Raw genomic sequence first — 21,858 nt, 5'->3', positions numbered from 1 at the left:
TAATCACTTCCTTCGATCTGCTGGCAATGCTTCTATTAATGCAGCCCAATATGCCATTAGCCTTCTTGGCTACAAGGGCACACTGTTGATTCATATCCAGCTTCTTGTCCACTGTAATCCCCAGGTCCTTTTCTGCAGAACTGCTGCTTAGCCAGTCAGTCCCCGACCTGTAGCAGTGCATGGGATTCTTCTGTCCTAAGTGCAGGACTTTGCACTTGTCCTTGTTGAACCTCATCAGATTTCTTATGGCCCAATCCTCCAATTTGTCTAGGTCACTCTGGACCCTATCCCTACCCTCCAGCGTATCTACCACTCCTCCCAGTTTAGTGTCATCTGCAAAGTTGATGAGGGTGCAAACCATTCCATCAACCAGATCATTAATGAAGATTTTGAACAAAACCAGCCCCAGGACCAACCCCAGGGCACTGCACTTGATACCAGCTGCCAGCTAGACATCGAGCCATTGACACTACCTGTTGAGCCCGACAATATAGCCAGCTTTCTATCCACCTTATAGTCCACTCATCCAATCCATACTTTTTTAACTTGCTGGCAAGAATACTGTGGGAGACCATATCAAAAGCTTTGCTAAAGTTAAGATATATCACCATCCACCACTTTTCCCATATCCACAGAGCCAGTTATCGCATCAGAGAAGGCAATCAGGTTGGTCAGGCATGCCTTGCCCTTGGTGAATCCATGTTGACTGTTCCTGATCACCTTCCTTTCCTCCAAGTACTTCAAGATGGATTCCTTGAGGATCCACTCCATGATTTTTCTAGGGACTGAGGTGAGGCTGACTGGTCTGTAGTTCCCCGGATTCTCCTTTTTCTCTTTTTTAAAGAGGGGCACTATATTTGCCTTTTTTCCAATCTCCTGGGACCTCCCCCGATCGCCACAAACTTTCAAAGATAACAGCTCTTCAATCACATCAATGAATTTCCTCAGCACCCTCAGATGCATTAGATCCAGACTCATGGACTTGTGCATGTCCAGATTTTCTAAATAGTCCTTAATCTGTTCTTTCACCACTGACGGTTGCTCACCTCCTCCCCATATTGTGCTGCCCAGTGCAACAGTCTGGGAGCTGATCTTGTCTGTGAAGACCTAGGCAAAAAAAGCATTGAGTACTTCTGCTTTTTCAACATCATCTGTCACTATTATCTCCCCCATTCAGTAACGGTCCCACGCTTTCCCTGACCACCTTCTTGTTGCTAACATACCTGTAGAAACCCTTCTTGTTACCCTTCACATTCCTTGCTAGCTGCAACTCCAGTTGTGCCGTGGCCTTCCTAATTACACTTCTGCATGCTCAAGCAATATTTTCATGCTCCTCCCTAGTCACCTGTCTAAGTTTCCACTTCCTGTAAGCTTCCCTTTTCTGTTTAAGCTCACCAAAGATTTCACTGTTAAGCCAAGCTGGTTGCCTGTCATATTTGCCATTCTTTCTGCACATTGGGATGGTTTGTTCCTGCACCCTCAATAAGGCTTCTTTAAAATACAGCCAGCTCTCCTGGACTCCTTTCCCCCCTCATATTAGCCTCCCAGGGGATCCTGCCAATCACTTTCCTGAGGGAATCAAAGTCTGCTTTTCTGAAGTCCAGGGTCCATATTCTTCTGCTCTCCTTTCTTCCTTTTGTCAGGATCCTGAACTCAACCATCTCATGGTCCCATGATCCCTTGAAACATGGTGTAAAAACAGAAATGTTAGATCCATAAATGGGACTTAGAATCAGTGCCTAACTTTTAGGCAACCTGCTACCTAGTGGAACTGACAGCCCTGAGTTAGGTGCCCAGGTTCCCTAGACAATGCATAGCCAGAGTAAGAGGCCTAAAAATGGGATTAACAAAAGTCAATATGATGAGAAGGGAGCTGCCTAAATTAACCAACAGAAAATGCCAAGGAGAGAAGTTTGGCCTAAGACAGGGATCGGCAACCTTTGGCACACGGCCCACCAGGGTAAGTACCCTGGTGGGCCAGGCCAGTTTGTTTACCTGCAGCATCCACAGGTTTGGCCGATCGCGGCTCCCACTGGCCGCGGTTTGCCACTCCAGGCCAATGGGGAGAGTGGGAAGCAGTGTCCAGCACATCCCTCGGCCCATGCCGCTTCCTGCAGCCCCCATTGGCTTGAGATGGTGAACCGTGGCCAGTGGGAGCTGTGATCGGCCAAACCTGCAGACACAGCAGGTAAACAAACCAGCCCAGCCACATGCCAAACCTGGTGGGCCACGTGCCAAAGGTTGCCAGTCCCTGGCCTAAGCCATGCCCCTCAAAGGAAGATAGGCATTTTACAGAAAGCATCCACAGCCATGACCCCCCTCCTGGAGTTAGGCACTTAAATCAGGTTGGACCTTTCTCACTAATAAAAAAAATAAGAGGAGATGGTTGTGCTACACTCCCCACTTTTATCCAATAGTTCAGTAGTAAAAACACTCTCTGAGGATGTGAGAGATGGGAACAGGGATTTGAACTCAGGTCGCCCATTCTGAGCTAATGGGTCTTTCCACCACCTCATCTGCCTCCTCTTGTGTTTTGTGTAAGGTGAGATAGAAGGAACATCTAGTTTGTGAATCTCACCAGGCCTATGGCATGAGCTATGTGCTGAGCTTCAGGACTGAGGCAGCTTTGTTCATACTCATCTGCAGAAATGTAGTTGCTGAGGGAACCGTAACAGCAGAAACTTAGGTGCCATGGGAATTTAGGTACTTACAGGGTTAGGCAGGAGGTGTGGTTTGAGGATATGAATTTTGGATTTAGGTGCCTATATCCCTTTATGAATCTAGCTCCCAGAATATAAGGGCAACATTTTACCTGCCCACCTTCACTGTTATGCAATGTACTATGCAGCTCTGCTATCCTCCATCCCAGAGATGGCACACTTCGTTCACAATATATTAACACCGTGTATGCTGCATTGGGGTCAACTGGGATATAAAATACTTCCTATTTTAAGATAATTTTTCAGGTCTAAACTCTGTCCTTCCCTTATCCATACCCTTCCACAGGCATACAGGGCCCAAAAAGACAACAGATTCAGTGATGTACTATGCAGGCAGCAGAAATCCTGTATTGGAGCGTCAAAACTATGCTCTATGGGGCCCCCAAATGAAGTGGTATTGAGAGTCATTGTGCTTATGGGAAGATGATTGTGGTCATTTGCAGCCACCAGCCAAAGCTTGGCTGCTTCAGTGGCCACAGGAAACAAAAGGATTCTGTTCCCCACCTCACCTTCTATGAAAAACTCCAGTGCAAAGTCCACTGACTCTGGATTTTTGAAAAAGGAAGGATATGGCCCTGGTGTGCTACTTCTGAGAATGGTATGGGCCTACTGAATATTTGCCTAGACTTACAAGAACTTGTATTTTAATCTGTAAAATGTCAGTAAATTTATTTCTCCACCCAAAAACTGATGAAATTTTTTCCATAGTTAACAATCAAAGATTACCACTATTACAATTTGCATTTGTAGTTCACTGCTCCTACTGTAATCATACTGAAATATTTGTCTGAAATTCTTCGGTTTCTGGTGCAAGTTATATACTTTATACAGAGAAAGGAAATAGCTCTTGACAAAGATCACAAGCAAACCACTGCCACTACCCAAAGAAGAAATGAACAAGCCTTGTCAAAGATTTAATAAGGTAAGTGGGGTGTTGTAGCTGTGTGTGCATTAGCAAGGATTTTATTCAGCTGTACGTTTTCTTGATAATTTAGCAAAACTTCTACCCTTACATTAGCAAAACAGTGGATGGCAATTTTGCTGTGCGACTCCATTGACTTTAATGGAAATTTTGCAGCTAAATCTTCAAGCATCATTTTGAACACAAAGGGGTTATTTTGTTTTTCCCATAGCTGACATTGATTGATATGATTGTGCCTTTGCAGCATTACAAACTGTGAATATAACAAGCTCCACTGAAATGCAGTAACTGGAATCCTTTCGGTGGTGATTCTAATATCTAAGAAAATGTAAGATCTAAAATCTAAGAAAATGTATTTTTAACAAGACAATATAAGAATGAGTGTATTTCTTTTCCTTCTCATCCCCTTTCTTCTAAAAGTGAATTTTAGTCCTTTGACAGCTCCGAAACTGGTGTCTGTTTAGCCACATGGGCCAGATTTTCAAGAGATCAGCAAACTGCAGCTCTCAAAGTTCTGAGCTGAATCTGCTGAGCAATCAGCACTCTTGAAAATCTGCCCCAGAACACCTACATCTGGCAAGAGCAGTGCAAGCTTACTAAGTACCTATTCCTGCCTTATCAGTGGGCTTTCACTCTTACCTGTAATAAAAGGGTGAAAGTATAGTTCAGTGCCCCATTCAATCCTTGGGGAAGAATCAGTCTGATGAGACTGCAGACCTGTCTGCTAATTAGTCCCAGTTGTGATGGCAGGTTTTAAAGCTTGGAAAGGGCTCCTAAAATGTATCTTGCCTGGTCCACTGTAGGAATAGGCTAGTTGGGAATAACAGCACATGAAAAGAGATATTTGACAGCATTTCTTCCACCTTATTTAGCACAGCACTAGGTTAGAATAGCCTTGGCTTCAATACATTGCGAGTTCATATTGTTTCCCATCACAGACTATATTTAGGTTTTCATGCACAGTATCTAACAACAGAAGGTTCATTCCTCTGGTGCATAGATTGTGGGAACAATTCTCTGTAGGAACAACTGAAGGGGTAATTGGCTGAATGTGTTAGAAGTACTCTTGGAGAAGACAGCTAAGAGACATAAATGCTACTAATCATAGCTTGGAGCATGAGATGCAGAGCTATTATTTCTGTGTACAGTATTTTCTGTTATTTTACAAAAGCAATACAAAATTAATGTATACAAGTTCTCTCTCGCAGAAGCACTTATAAAAGGGGTTTAGACTGCATAAAAATAGTAGCTAGAACATTTGATAGCAACAGCATTAATAACCACCTCACAGTATCTGCCTTAGCAAAAGCTTTAGTAATAGCACATTTTTTATTTTAAAATTTGAAAGTCAAAGTCAGAAAGGTAAAGAAAAAAACATTAACCACCCCAAACATTAGCAGAGTAAACTATAATAAGAAAATAAAGTGTGGCAGTTCAGAGAAACTCCAAGGTTTTCTGGAAGAATCACACTGCTAAGTCTGAGAACTGTTAACTCAATAACTTAGGGAGAGATCGCTTAGGAATGTCAGCAGTTATTCCTGCACTTGAAATAACGTAAAGGACATCAGGGTTCATAGAAACCAAGAAAGAAGGTGTTACAATACACTGACCAGTCATATTTCAGCTGAAGTGACCTTCAAACCCATTATACCTCTGAGTGCAGCCTTGCTGCACAGGGTCAATGCACAAAGTGGGTGGTGTTTAAAATTCCTAGCTCCTGCGACAAATGAGTCACACCCACACAGGATTCTGACTCCTTACAAGTACATGGTAAGGACCATGTAATAATCATGGGATAATTATGTGTATTTAATAGTTTCTGGGTAATTATGTGGTTCTGTCTTTAAAACTAAAACATAATCACAATATGTTCTGTTTAATAAACAAGTTATATAGTAATTAACCTTTGAATTATTTGATATTTCCAAATGTAATTACCTGCTACATCTGCTTAATTACATAATTACTATGTCTACAATACATGTTGTGTTTGCCATATTGCTACAAGGTAGGGACCCAATCTATAAACCTTACTCTCATGATTAGTCCCATTGATCTGAGGGTGCTCAGCACCTCACAAGATCAGGTCCTAATTGTAGTACATTGGTATGCATGCCTTGTAGGGCACAGAGATAACTACAGGTTCACTAAGATTGCAACTCAGCGAAGGAACTAAAAAAAAAACCCCCATAGCTTCATAAAATAGGAATGATTTCATTTAATTCTGACAAAAATATCTATCAATGATCATATCAAATCATCTTAAATGGCACAAAGGCATAATCCACTTTGAAACAGACATTTCCGTCTTTCCTATGTACTGATACCGTTTGTGACAAAGGAAACGCTGCTCAACAGATTTATGGATGGAAAACTAGATTCTTTCACAGATGGTTTGTTCTTATAAACTATGCGCTGGATTCACTTTCACTGCCATGTGCCAATGATGATATAAAGTAACAGTGAACCCAGCTTAACTAGCTGGGTAAACTGGGTTTATGGTTGCTTTGCAACACTGGAGTGGCACAAAACAGTCAGAGCATACTGGTGAATCTGGCATGCTGGCTTCTTCACCCCTGCAAACAAGGCTGATTCTGCTGGACAATGTAAGTACTGTATCTATAAGGATGAAGGATATTCTTTAAAAATATATACATACAAGTTTCCTGTACTGCTGCCCTAACCTGGTATCTGAAATTCACACTGTGTTTTTGGTCAGCTTTCTACATCAACAACCACAAAGATTCCTGAATAAGATTGCTGCAAACGATACATGATAAGGCAGATTGAACTCTGCTTACTTTTCCACACTTGTATTGCTTTTGAAAGGTTGACAGCAGTTAAGCTTTACTTTTGGCAGTAGAGAAAGCAGGTGCAATTTGGAAGACATGCGAGGAGCAGGTAAGTACAATAACAGTTAGTTTTGTGTCTCACATTACTGTTTACTGGGAAGTAGACAAGATGTGATAGTAAAGTGTATTTCTGTTCAGAAAACTATCTGTAATAGGCCTTTTTGCTACATTGCAAATACAAGCCCGTGAAAGCAAACATGTACTTGGTTATAGTGAATACAAGAAAATATCTATGTTGATTCATCAGGGATACACTAGAGGCTATGAATTTGGATGCCTAACTGCCACTTTAAGTGTCCAAGTCTAAAATTTAGATCTGAAACCTCCACTCAGCTAACACCTAACTCCGTAGGCTTCTGAAGTCCATAGGTACCTAAGGGTATGTCTTCATTACCTGCTGGATCAGTGGGCAGCAATCAATCCAGAGGGGATCGATTTATCACATCTAGTCTAGAAGCAATAAATCGATCCCCGAGCACTCTCCCATTGACTCCTGTACTCCAGCTCGGTGAGAGGTGCAGGCAGAGTTGACGGGGGAGCTGCAGCAGTCAACTCACCACGGTGAAGACACCGTGGTAAGTAGATCTAAGTACGTTGACTTCAGCTACATTATTCACATAGCTGAAGTTGTGTAATTTAGATCGATCCCTCTCCCCCCGTACAGGGAGATTTTGGCAAACCAGTAAAGTGCCTGAAACCACCGTGGCTTATTGTTAAAAGCAACCTATTTAGCAGTCTCAGCTTGACCAAGGCAGGAGGGGAGGGGGTTTGGGGTGTCACAGAAACGGCAGCTTGACCCTGCATCCTTCCTGATAAGAATTGTGTTGAAGTTGCTGATACATGCATTTTTAAAGAGCAGGATGTGCCCCAGGAATGTCTATTGGGATCTCCAGGCTGCAAACGCTGGAAAAACCCATACCTGGTTAATCAATAATCAGAAGGAGCCTCTTGCTTGACCATTGAAACTGCTTACTTAACAAGTTTTCTTTAAGCAACATGTCATTCTATTACTAATGTATAAATAGGGGGGAAAAGCTTGAGATAGTTGGACTCGTTTGGGGACTTTTTTTGGACTCTCCCTCTGGATACATCTTGCGGTCCCCACCAGCAGATGGAAGATTTGGCCACAGGAAGCCTGCCGCTGTGTCACTGGAAAGACACACTCAGCTTTGGTAATTATCAAAGGTTGGGGGTGTTTTACTGACTTGTTGCGGACGTGTGTAAGTGCCTGAGACTAAGTAAAGTTTAGCTTTAAGTGAAAGCACTCTTGTGTTGTCCTGTTTGCGCCAGCCATCTGTTGGTCGGACGGCTGTGTCTCCCCTGATTTATTTCCTGACACCTCCTCGCACAGAGTAAAAGTTACCAAGAGCTTTGGGTTGAAAGAACCCCGGATAACACCCCCAGTGTAGACCAGGCCTGAGTTTCTGCCAGTTAAGTCCTTGAGGAACCTAAATTTCTGTCCACATGCATGTGCACAGCCACCTGTATCCTGACCCTGCTGAGGAGCTTGGTGCCCAGTTAGGGTGACCAGATGTCTCGATTTTATAGGACAGTCCTGATTTTGGGGTCTTTTTCTTATATAGGCTCCCATTATCCCATTACCCCCCTGTCCCAATTTTTCACATTTGCTGTCTGGTCACCCTATGCCCAGCTCCCAGTGAGATCCTCAAACTAGGTGCTCCCCCACCTATCTTGCCTGCAGCCTCTGGTCCAGCAGGCATTCTCAGAGGCTACCTACCAGATCAGTGCCTGCACAAAATAAGGAGGCAGCAGCCACCTCTTTATACCAATAACCCAAAGGTTAGAGGATTCACCCAGATGTGGAAGACTCAGGTTCAAATACCCACATGGACCAGGGACTTTAACCCAGGTCTCCCACCTCTCGGAGAAGTGCACTAAATCACTGGACTATGGAGTATGCTGGGGTCAGTCTCTTGCTTGTTGAAGCTTTTCCATTTTTTATACATTATTTAAATATTTATTGGGCCAGAGAGAGAACAAGTGTGAGAGATTGACTCCACAGCCTGGTGGTTAGGGTATTCCTGTGGCAAACTCAAGTTTAAGTCCCTGAACTATTGAAAATATAAGGGGAGAGAGGTCTGGTGGCATTGGCAGCTCCTTTTTCTCATTTTTTTGTGAGTATGGCATGACCTGGCTAAGGCTCCTAACTCCAGGAGAAGATTCACGACTGAGGCCATGCTCTTTCTGCCTTACTATTGTCCAACTCATTACCTTATAAAGCATTTTGAGATACACTAGGTATGAAAGACAACATAAAACCAGATTCTGTTATATATACATATACTCCTACATTCTCTCCTAAACTACATTACATATAGTCTTCTCATGTGCACTGAGTTCAGTAGGACACAGTACTGGTCAAAGCACATGGTTTATGGAGGACCGATGAGTACTTAGAGAAAATATTCCTGAATAGGAACACAGGGAAAAATATGCTATCACTATGATGGTGTACTCCAGTTAAAGGAAAATAAATGTAAATCTCTTATTTATCAAAGCTTGTCATTAAGCAGCATTCCTGAATTCTGGAGAAGAAAAGTGATCCACAGCTCATGAATACATTGTTAATCAAGCCTTGGTACTCAGAAGGTCATCCTAGTCTGTGTGATTTATTCAGACTCATCCTACAAGCATGCTTATTTTTCCCTCAGTCTTGTAAAATAATTTGCTACTCAGCCAGCCATCAGGACAGTCTGGCTTTAGAGAACAGTGTGAATTAAAGTTGTTGAAATGGAATAGTAAAGGCCGCTTTTTTCCCAGATAGCTTTGGAATGCTGCGAATCTGATGATGTGAATATGCTGCCACCACCCTGTTTGGGGCAAATTGTTAATATGCTGTCATTAGAATTATCATCATGAATATTCTCTTTCACAGCCTGTATGACAAGGCAATTCTCCCATAAAACAGATAATTAACAAATATGTTGATTATATATTAGATCTGTAGGTACACAACGTAGGTAACTGTAGGTAATATCCAATTGCACAACTAGAGAAGAAGCTCCACATTTGACTTCTCCACTTGCACTCTGCCCTAAAATCTTTTTCAGCTAGTACTACTTTTAACATCCCAAATCATCTTCAGCTTTAAACAGTTGCCTTTATAACAAATAAAATAATAAATAGTAATAATAAAAGCCACAAAAAGTATTTCCTTCTTTTCTCCAAAAATTACACTGGCCTGATACAGAGGACTGACCATATTTAGTTCTGGACCACAGGCAGATTTCATGTCTGATCTATCAATATTCACCAGAACTGGAAAAAGTAGCAACATGCTATTGGATTTGATAGATTCCCTGCTTTCCAATTAAATAGACAGAATTTGCTTCTAGCTCTGAAATGGCTTGAGGTATCAGACCTTAAAACTGGAGCACTAATATACATAGAGATAGAAAAGGTATGTTATGTATTTTAATGGTATTTTAAGTTTTATTTACTTTTCATCTGCCTCTGAGATCTAGATTAAACTGAATTTATGAGGCCAAATCCTACTGAGTTATACCTAGGTACCTCCAGAGCAATATACTGAAATCAAGTAATTTGTTCCAGATTTACACTGTTGTAAATGAACAGAAATTGTCCCATTGTAACTAAGAAATTCTGGTTTTATAAATGGAAATATACACAACAAAAATAACACCCAAAATTTTACACTTCTCTAAAATATTTCTAAAATCTTTTCCTATAAAGTAGGTGGCATACAGAGAACGAGTGATGCTGTGGGATGGGATCATCTGCATAAGTCATTTGTGGCATGGATGAATCCAGGATTTTAAAACCTTCAAAAATTGAGACTATATTTTCTCTATGGTGCTTTCAAAACATCCTTTAAAATTTCATATAATGTATTACATTTTAAAGGATGGTTTTAAAAACAAAACAAACCTAGAGAAAAATTATTCTCTCAAATTCTAAAAAACACTTCTCTATATGGGAAAACAGGCAAAAAAACAACCCTTTATGCTATTGCACCCCATTAAGCACTCTCAGGGTATGTCTATGCTACGAAATTAGGTCAAATGTATAGAAGTCAGTTTTTTAGAAATCATTTTTATACAGTCAATTGTGCATGTCCCCACACAAAATGTTCTAAGTGCATTAAGTCAGCGGACTGCATCCACAGTACCAAGGCTAGCGTCGACTTCCAAAGCGTTGAACTGTGAGTAGCTATCCACAGGTCCCTCAGTCTCCGCTGCCCCTTCGGAATTCTGGGTTGAGATCCCAATGCCTGACGGGGCAAAAAGTGTCACGGGTGGTTCTGGGTACATGTCGTCAGACCCTCCTCTCCCTCCCTCCCTTCTTCCCTCCATGAAAGCAATGGCAGACAATGGTTTTGTGCCTTTTTTCTTGGTTACCTGAGCAGATGCCATACCACGGCAAGCATGGTGCCCGCTCAGCTCACTGTCACTATACATCTCCTGGGTGTTGGCAGACGTTGGACTGCATTGCTACACAGCAGCAGCTGTGACGAAGTGGGCCTGTTCTTAATGTTTCCTCTGAATACTGTGGATGCCTCAGTTTCCCCTATGCATTTCCTAAGTCTCCAGTGTGCATAAATGGCTGCCACTCTGTATCCTGGCAACAAACGGCTGGGGTCCTTCCCACGGCAAGGGAATAGCTAAAGGTGAACAAAGATCAGGTGACCTCCTGGCCCAGGAAAGAGACAAAGGCCAGAAAGGAGGGGCTGGAGAGGGGGTTTCAGTTTGTAGCTGGCTGGGAAGTGAGTGCAGACGGGGTTGTCTCACTTGCTAGGCCCCAGAATGGACCCAGCTGAGGGATCCCGTTCTCAGTACCTATACGCTCTGTTTTAGACGGTGTTCCTGTCATCTAATAAACCTTTGTTTTACTGGCTGGCTAAGAGTCACGTCTGACTGCGAAGGGGAGTGCGTGCAGGACCCTATGGCTTCCCCAGGACCCTGCCTGGGCGGACTCGCTGTGGGAAGCACACGGAGGGGCATATGCTGAATGCTCCAAGGTCAGACCCAGGAAGGTGAAGCCATGTGAGCTTCTTGCCCTGAAGACAGTCTGCTCTGAGGGAGAGAAGTTTCCCCAAAGTCCTGACTGGCTTTGTGGGGAGCAGGTCCAGAGCATCGCCTGGAGACTCCGTGACAGCAGCTCATTGTCTTTTGGCAGCAGATGGTGCATTACAATTGGTAGCCATCGTTGTCGTACTCCTGGGTGCTCTTTTAGCCGACCTCAGTGAGGTCGGTCAGGGGCGCCTGGGCAGACATGGGAGTGACTCAGCCAGGTCATTTCCATTTTCTGCCGAGCACCCAAGAGATGACAATGGCTAGCAGTCGTACTGCACCATCTGTTGCCAGTCTAAGATGTAAAAGATAGATGGAGTGGATCAAAACAAGAAATTGACCTGATTTGTATTGTGAAATCAACGGCCTGCTAAACCCAGGGTTTTGAGTTCAATCCTTGAGGGGGACATTCTGTGTGACAGTTGTTTGTGTTTCTCCTTCATGCAAAGCCATCCCTTTTGTTGATTTTAATTCCCTGTAAGCCATGTCGTCAGTCGCCCCTCCCTCCGTCAGAGCAACAGCAGACAATTGTTTCACACCTTTTTTCAGCACAGAACCAGAAGCTGCAAAAGCAATACCATGCGAGAAGGCGACGGCAGCACGGTGACGAGAGTCATAAGGACATAGACATAGACTTCTCACAAAGCACGGGCCGGGCAATGTGCCCCGGCAACGTGCACATCATGCTGATGAGCTCTGCATGGTCACCTGTGCTGATCAGCTCGCCACGCTGGCCAAACAGGAAATGAAATTCAAAAGTTTGCGGGCCTTTTTCTGTCTACCTGGCCAGTGCATCTGAGTTGAGAGTGCTGTCCACAGCGGTCACAATGGAACACTCTGGGATAGCTCCCAGAGGCCAATACTGTCAAATTGCGTCCACACTACCCCAAATCCGACCCAGCAAGGCCAATTTCAGCGCTAATCCCCTCGTTGAAGGTGGAGTAAAGAAATCGATTTAAAGAGCCCTTTAAGTTGAAAAAAAAAAAAGGGCTTCGTTGTGTGGACAGGTCTAGACTTAAATCGATGTAACGCTGCTAAATTCGACCTAAAATCGTAGTGTAGACCAGGCCTCAGATGCGCAACAAAAGGACCTACGGCCATTTAAGTCTGAGTAAGATCTGTATAAGGCTTCAGATCCAGAAGCTTGTTTTTCAGGAGCTTGGTCTCATCTCTAGATTTTATATTATATTCACCGTTTCAAACATCATTGTGGATTTCAGGTTACTTTAGATCTAGTGCATGAACATACTCTGTAACTGATTATGGCAATTTATACTTGGAGTAATAAAAAGGGACAGGGAACATCACAGTTATTTTCAGCATGCTGAAGCCTATGTAACATGTTAACTGCTCTCTGATTAAATCTAACACACAATATCTAAAGGAATGTCTCCTCCTACTTGCTCCTTTGTAGTCAACAGACGGAACCACTAAATTATGTAGATACTGTACATTTTTTAAAAATGAAGAAATTTTCCAGGTATTTGTGACCCAAACTTCTTTGCAATAGGATAATCAAAAGCAGATATTTAAATGTTCTATAGCAGTATTTTAAAATTTTAATTGTGCCAGAACTGGACATATCATCTGTGTAGCCAATTAATCAGTGAGCATATCTTACCTCTTCTTATTTCATAATTCAAAGGATCCAAAGCTTGTAAAAGACTGATGATACATTCAAGAAGAGAACTCCTGTTTCTTAGTAGCTCAATAATTTTTGAAGTTAATGATATTTAGCGTACATAATACATCCAGCAGATATAGAATGTGATCTTTAAATAGAAATGAGCTGTCAAATTCACATACAGATGTAGATCTGAACTCCTCTAAAGTTAGTAGGGATTCAGATTCAGTCATTTCCAGAAGTGACTACTGATTTTGAGTGCCTCAGTTTTGACTCACTTTTCCAACTTCAGAAATCATAAAAGGGCCTGATTTTCACAGAATAGGTACGCTGCCTTTCTGAGGACTGAGCCATAAAGTTTGGATCCAGTTCAGATCAACATATTGAAGCATATCTGAGAAGACAAGTCAGTATTTCTGCTTTCAGAAGATAGGTATGTTTACACCAGCTGGAGTGCTATGCTGTGGCTTAACTTTATGCCACTATTAATGCCCTATGGGTTTGAGTCTGGTTGTCTCTGCCTAGTCCTTAAAATTGGTTCCCATATAAAATGCACCACCCAGCCTGGAACAATTTGTCATAACTGGCAGGTGGTGCTCAAGAGAAGCCCAGTATCAGAGTAACAGAGTGTTTCAGACATGGGTGTGTTTGAATTTGTTTGTTTTTCTTTGCTTCAGAGGGGTGGGAAATATGGTAAGAGTGTCGCTTTTTTCCTTTGTTGAGAGCATGTTGTATAGGAAGATTTTTCAGGGACTTTTCAGCTGAACGAGGTAGTAGCCTAAATGAGATCTGTCTCCTGCTGCTTTATGGCATGACTGGATGTTAGATTGGGAGGAGGCATCCTAGAACCAAGAGCTTTGATTACTCATTGATTCATCCCATCACTGGGCAACCACTAATTTGACAAATGTACTGAAGATTGCCTCACTCTCTCTCTCTCTCTCCGGAACATTCATGACTAGACTGTGATATGCTTGAATGTACTTATTATTCAAATTTGTCAAATCTGTCTTTTAGAATGTTTTACTTCCTGGCTTGATCATAGATATCCAAAATGTATACTGGACGGCTTATCTGGCATTAGTCACCTAAATCACATAGTTTTTTTTTTTTACCTGATTGGATTACAATGTAAAACATTTCTGCCATGAATACTGAAATTCACATAATGCAAAATTTGTGCCAGTAATCTGGACAGAGCTTGACCGTTTGCTCAAACTGAACACAAAAACAACACGGACAAGGTCAAAACAAATCATGTAAAAATTCAAATACATATTCATAGGGAAACTTGGGGGAAGGAGGGCGCTTTTGTTTAGTTTTCTGCATGCTCACCTACTTCTAGTATCTAGGGTGGCCACTAGGACAAAGTCAAACAAAAAGTACACAAGTGTCAAAGGCTCTAGAAAGTTTAACTGTCATAATTCCAGCCATGATGCGTATATAAGGTTCCACTCTAACATAGGCCAGGTCTACACTGGCAAGCTCACAGCGGCACAGCTGTAAGATAGCTCATGTAATCGCTCTATGGAGACGGGAGAGAGTTCTCCCATCGACATAATTAAACCACCTCGAACAAGCAGTGGCAGTTATGTAGGCAGGAGAGTGCTGCCAACATAGCACTGTCCACACCAGCACGTCTGTCGGTGTAACTTATGTCACTCAGAGGGATTTTTTTTTCACACCCTTGAGTGACATAAGTTATACTGACAAAAGTGCCAGTGTATACTTAGCCATAGTAAAACCAGACAGCAAAACCAATATGGAGAAGTGACATTATGCTTTACGGCCTAAGAAGCAAGCATTCCTCTATTCTTTTCTACTCTATATAGATTCCTATACCATCCTCATCACCATAATATCTGTGTGTCTTCCAGTAGTTCATTAAGTGCTGCAACTAACATGTGGCATGTGTGGTTCGCTCTCCTCTGTGTGTGTTTAATGTAGTGCTTTGCTTTGGGGTTTTTTTTAAGTGTATATGTTGCTATGTATTTATGTTAGAGAACACAAGGTCAAAGAAATGCACCTTGCACTTAGAGCAGAGATGGTGATGGTCCTTAGTTCCTGGAGGATTTCATTTCACAGTATAGGACTGGCCTCCAAGAAGCCTCTTCTGAACAGATATGCTGTATGTGATATTAAGTGTATCTAGGGTGGCATTTCATCAATTATTTTCCCTGCTGCTTCTGGTACTGGAATTTTCTTTTACTTTTTGTATGTACTGTAGCTTCTACCCCCCAAGAGACACTCCACAGAATCTGTTGCTTAGTAATGGTATCCTTCATGGAAATTAGTTGAACTTCAAAAGCTAAAAACATCTCTTATTAGGCACAGGTTTCAAGGTAATGAATTCCTCTGAGAAAGTTGATTAAGAAAACCAGCCTTCCACAATCAACATCACTAAGACAGACCTTCGATTGTGCATACAAAGACAATGAAATTTCCTAGTGCCATTATCAAGGTGAGCCAATGAATAGAAAAGATTCTCAAAAGTAAATAAAGAGGTATAAAGAAATGGCCTTTTAAAGACCATTACTAACCATATAATTAAATGTATTGTTGATTAAAGTTGAAACAGTGAGAATTAAAAATAATTCCTGCTACCTCAGAACAAAAAAATTGCCATACAAAAACAAGCCAGAGGTCTGTCCAATCCGGTGCCCTGTCTCCTACAACGGCAACATCAAGTATTTCTGAAGACATTATAGCTATAGGGCACCTACCGAATGGGGGTGATGATCTGTTAATTTTGACTACAATAGGATGCTAAGGGGTGAGCTTGATTAGAGTGTTTAGAAACATACAAAATTGTACAGTACAATAAAATTGATAGCTGGGCACCTAGATCTATGGACTGATGCCTTTTGGTTTTCAGAATCTGAAATAAATTACAAATGTTTATTCTAAAGACAAAAACAAAACAATGATCCAAAAATTTTACTCATAAAAAAAATCTGCAAAAAGCCTCACACCATTATGGTAACAATTGGGCTCCGAAGTTACTCAGTTGCATTAAAGGCTTCTCTACACAGGGGCACTCAGGAAAGTTAAGACCAATTAACTAATGGTGTGAAGTTAAAGAACATTAAACCCCCTATGTGGATGTTCTCACATTCAGAAGTAAAGTGGCCTTAGTTTAGCCCTGGTTTGCACTTAAAAATTAGGTTGACCTAGCTAAATTGCTCAGGGCTGTGAAAAAAATTCATGCCGAGCACAGCAGTTAGGCTGACCTACCCCAGGTGTAGAGACAGCTCGATCAATGGAAAAACTCTTCTGTCAACTTAGCTACTGCCTCTAAAATAGATGGATTAACTACATTGATAGAAAAATCCCTTCCATTGATGTAAGAAGTATCTACACTACAATTCTAGAGTATCACAGCTGTAGCCCTGTAGCTGTACAGCTGTAGTGTAGACAGGCCCTTAATACCAGAGGAAATTCTGGGATTAAGCAAACTAAGGCCCGGTCTACACCTAAAATTTAGGTTGATCTTGCTACATCATTCAGGGCTGCAAAAAAATGTGTGCCTTGTGTGCCGTATTTAGGTCAATGTAACACTGGTATACACAGCTAGATAAATGGAAGAAGGCTTCCATCATAGAATCATAAGGTTGGAAGGGACCTCAGGAGGTCATCTAGTCCAACCCCCTGCTCAAAGCAGGACCTAATCTGCAACTAAATCATCCCAGACAGGGCTTTGTCAAACCTGACCTTAAAAACCTCTAAGGAAGGAGATTCCACCACCTCCCTAGGTAGCCCATTCCAGTGCTTCACCACCCCCCCTAGTGAAAAAGTTTTTCCTAATATCCAGCCTAAACCTCCCCCACTGCAACTTGAGACCATTACTCCTTGTTCTATCATCTAGTACCACTGAGAACAGTCTAGATCCATCCTCTTTGGAACCCCCTTTCAGGTAGTTGAAAGCAGCTATTAAATACCCCCTAAATAATCCCAGTTCCCTCAGCCTCTCCTCATAAGTCATATGCTCCAGCCCCGTAATCATTTTTGTTGCCCTCTGCTGGACTCTTTCCAATTTGTCCACATCCTTCTTGTAGTGTGGGGCCCAAAACTGCACACAGTACTCCACTGAGGCCTCACCAATGCCAAATAGAGGGGAATGATCACAGCCCTCGATCTGCTGACAATGCTTCTACTTATACAGCCCAAAATGCTGTTAGCCTTCTTGGCAACAAGGGCACACTGTTGACGCATATCCAGCTTCTTGTCCACTGTAACCCCTAGGTCCTTTTCTGCAGAACTACTGCCTAGCCACTCGGCCCGTAGTCTGTAGCAGTGGATGGGATTCTTCCTTCGTAAGTGCAGGACTCTGCACTTGTCCTTGTTGAACCTCATCAGATTTCTTTTGGCTCAGTACTAGGCCAAAATTTGTCTAGGTCCCTCTCTACCCTACCCCTACCCTCCAGCGTATCTACCACTCCTCCCAGATTAGTGTCATCTGCAAACCTGCTGAGAGTGCAGTCCACGCCATCCTCCAGATCATTAATAAAGATATTGAACAAAACCAGCCCCAGGACCGACCCTTGGGGCATTCCGCTTGATACCCGCTGTCAACTAGACATGTAGCCATTGATCACTACCTGTTGAGCCCGACGATCTAGCCAGCTTTCTATCCACCTTACAGTCCATTCATGCAATCCATACTTTTTTAACTTGCTGGCAAAAATACTGTGGGAGACCCGATCAAAAACTTTGCTAAAGTGAAGGAATAACACATCCACTGCTTTCCCCTCATCCATAGAGCCAGTTATCTCATCATAGAAGGCAATTATGTTAGTCAGGCATGACTTGCCCTTTGTGAATCCATGCTGATTGTTCCTGATCACTTCCCTCTCCTCAAAATGAATTCCTTGAGGACCTGCTCCATGATTTTTCCAGGGACTGAAGTGAGGCTGACTGGTCTGTAGTTCTCCAGATCCTCCTCCTTCCCTTTTTTAAAGATGGGCACTACATCAGCCTTTTTCCAGTCATCTGGGACCTCCCTGGATCACCATGAGTTTTCAAAGATAATGGCCAATGGCTCTGCAATCACATCTGCCAACTCCTTTAGAACCCTCAGATGCAATGCATCCGGCCCCATAAGCTTGTGCTCATCCAGCTTTTCTAAACAGTCCCGAACCACTTCTTTCTCCGCAGAGGGCTGGTCACTGCCTCCCCATGCTGTGCTGCTCAGTGCAGTAGTATGGGAACTGACCTTGTTTATGAAGACAGGGGTGAAAAACACATTTTGTACATTAGCTTTTTTCCACATCCTCTGTCACTAGGTTGCCTCCCTCATTCAGTAAGGGGATCACATTTTCCTTGACTTTCTTCTTGTTCCTAACATACCTGAAGAAACCTTTCTTGTTACTCTTAACATCCCTTGCTAGCTACAACTCCAAGTGTAATTTGGCCTTCCTGATTTCACTCCTGCATGCCTGAGCAATATTTTTATACTCCCTGGTCATCTGTCCAATCTTCCGCTTCTTGTAAGCTTCTTTTTTGTGTTTAAGAATAGCAAGGATTTCACTGTTAAGGCAAGCTGGTGACCTGCCATATTTACTATTCTTTCTACACATCAGGATGGTTTGTTCCTGCAACCTCAATAAGGATTCTTTAAAATACATCCAGCTCTCCTGGACTCCTTTTCCCCCCATGTTATTCTTCCAGAAGATTCTGCCCATCAGTTCCCTGAGGGAGTCAAAGTCTGCTTTTCTGAAGTCCAGGGTCCGTATTCTGCTGCTCTCCTTTCTTCCTTGTGTCAGGATCCTGAACTCGACCATCTCATGGTCACTGCCTCCCAGGTTCCGATCCACTTTTGCTTCCCCTACTAATTCCTCCTGGTTTGTGAGCAGCAGGTCAAGAAGAGCTCTGCCCCTAGTTGGTTCTGCCATAATTTAAAAAAATTATTGGCAGAGGTGTAGTTCATTTGCTAACTCCGATAAATTCCGATAAAATCAAAAGATGCTTATCATCCAATTCACCCCAATTCTTATTTCTACTACTGATGGAAATAATCCGTCATTTACAAATAGGCAGGAATTGAGTCATAAAGGTCGCTGTCGTGTGTGGAAATGAATCATGTTACACTGTACCACTGCCCATGGCATATGTTCTATTTATTCCACACCAAGATGATTTTAATTACTCAGCCATAGCTAAAGGGCAGCACATCTACTTTATATGGAAATAAAAAAAGTTATGTATCCTCCTTAAGGCTTTCACTCTTTCCTTCATTAAAAATGCTAACATATGTTTCAGATATATTGGCACCATCTCCATAGCAGTTTTAGCATTACTGCATTTTGTTGTACAATTACTGTAAAGGAAATAATGTTTTGGGTTAAACAAAAATAGCTACAAATATAGGAAAGTTTTTAATGGTGCAGACATCCGTCTTCATTATATGAATTATAAAGGAAGCTTTAAAAGTATTTGAAATTATAAAAGCAGATATTAAAATTATAGGCATTTTGACAGGCCTACATTTGAGTGTGAATATAACAATTTCTTAATGTCAAGGACTTTTTCCACATTGTTGAAGAATGTTCATGTTTATTTTCCTTTTTTGTTTTTGAGTTATTTTCATGGGTGTGATATGTACAGAAAATACAACACAATTCTACTTAACAATTTGTTTTTAAAACAATAAATTCAAGGTTTTTCCACATAGGTAAATTACTACTGCTCAGAAAGATTAAACCAGTTCATAATGACAAAGTAGTGGCTCCAGGAAAAACTGACTTTTAAGAAATTCTTCACCATTTTTGCTGCAACAAATTTGTGTTTTGGAGTTCTGCTTTCACATAAAAATAAACCAATAAATCTTTCAAGGAGGAAATGTTGCATGACTTGAAAGTGAAAAATCTCTCACGTTCTTAGAAAGAACATTAAAATCTGGCAGTGTTTAAGCATAAAACCAAATAAAAGAAATTATAAAAGTATCAGGCATAAAAGTGAAAATCAACAGAGGAAGAAAAGAGACAAAGCATTTTCCTCTCCATATACCTAAATACCTTTACATAAGTAGCAAAAACTATCCAAGAATATGCAACATCCCCTAAGAGTATAAAAAAATCATTTTAGCAACAGATTTGTACACATGGAAGTTGTGAAAGCTTCATGCTTTGACTGAACAACACTGAGATAACTGCAAAGTAATAAAAATACATTCATCTTCATTTTCAATACCAAAGAATCTTCAAAATATAATAGAAGAGAACACAGTTCAGTAATGAGTAAAAAAAAAACATTTTTGGAGAGGAAGAATAATATTGTAATCTCCTAGAATTAAAAAGGATCCAATTTATTTAAGATTTTAAACCCCTCTCCCCAGCTAAAATTTCTCTTACACAATTGCGCTAACTTGTGTTTGCAGGATCATAGCCAACGAGAGTAAGCAGTTTATCAATTTTTATCTTGATCCTAAGAATTCAACTGAAATTAACAAGGCACTGCTCTGTAACAGCCAACTGAACACAATAAGCCAACTGGTTCTGTAAATAACACATTGGGGTAAACTGGTCTGATTTATATGCTGAGCAAGTCACCTTTACTTTATTGTACACCCTCTTGGTTAGCTGATTTGTTTTTTCTGCTAACCTCCCAATCCCCAAAGCCTATTCAATGTGTATGTTTCACCCCCGCTTAAGACACCTCTGAATTTGGCCCAATGCAGAGAGTTGACATTAACAGTTCAAGCATTGAGAAGAGAACATGCTCCAATGTGGGCTTAAACACTGCATTACCAAAACAAATCAAATTTTTGACAGATGCAATTTCTACTTCATAGTTTTCACAGATCAGAGATTACGAAATCCCCAAAAGGTCATATTCCCCCTTCAAGGAATCATTTAACCAACCTCACTGGATTACTCATCCTCTTTCCTACTTGAATTATTATATTTTATTACATCCATTCACACCAGTTTTGTTCCTCTGGAAGACAGAGCAAAAATATCTGTTCCTGTCAGTGGTAGAGTGTGTATACTCCCATTATAGGACATTAAAGCACAATTTTTCTGTTTTCAGAGAGAAAAGGGGTGAATAGCTCTGAAACACAAAATCTATACCAAGCCCAGCCATAAACTGGAGACACAGATGCAAAATGAATTAGAAATAAGAGCTGTACTCTAAGAGGAACACAAAAAACAAGTTGTTTTGCTCTAAAACTCCATTTCTGTCTGTCATCTGATCAGAGGATAATTGGTTCAATTATGCCACCAGAAGAATTAAATGTGGATGTAAGAGCTCACTTCAAGGGACCTCTTCATTTTAACAACACCTTAGCCCTGGCGCCTTGGCTTGAAAGCCCACAGCCTTGTCAAATTGGCATTGAGTGGCAGTGCATTTACATGTTCAAAGCAAAATACTCTTTAAAAATGAAATAAAAATCAAGGCAAAATTCCTCCTTTAATATGTTCAAAATACAAATACCCTTTTATCAGTATTATTAGCTGAGAGGAATAGAGATTACACCTCTATCTCAATATAACGCTGTCCTTGGGAGCCAAAAAAATCTTACCACGTTATAGGTGAAACCGTGTTATACTGAACTTGCTTTGATCCACCAGAGTGCGCAGCCCCGCCCACTCCGGAGCACTGCTTTAACCGCGTTATATCCAAATTTGTGTTATATCGGGTGGCGTTATATCGAGGTAGCGGTGTACTTTGAGAGTGGTTTTAGCCCTTC

This window comes from Mauremys reevesii, linkage group 3 (assembly GCF_016161935.1).
Source record: "Mauremys reevesii isolate NIE-2019 linkage group 3, ASM1616193v1, whole genome shotgun sequence".
In the NCBI taxonomy this organism is placed as follows: Eukaryota; Metazoa; Chordata; order Testudines; family Geoemydidae; genus Mauremys; species Mauremys reevesii.
The sequence above is the reverse complement of the archived record's forward strand: the minus strand, read 5'-3'. Positions refer to the sequence as shown.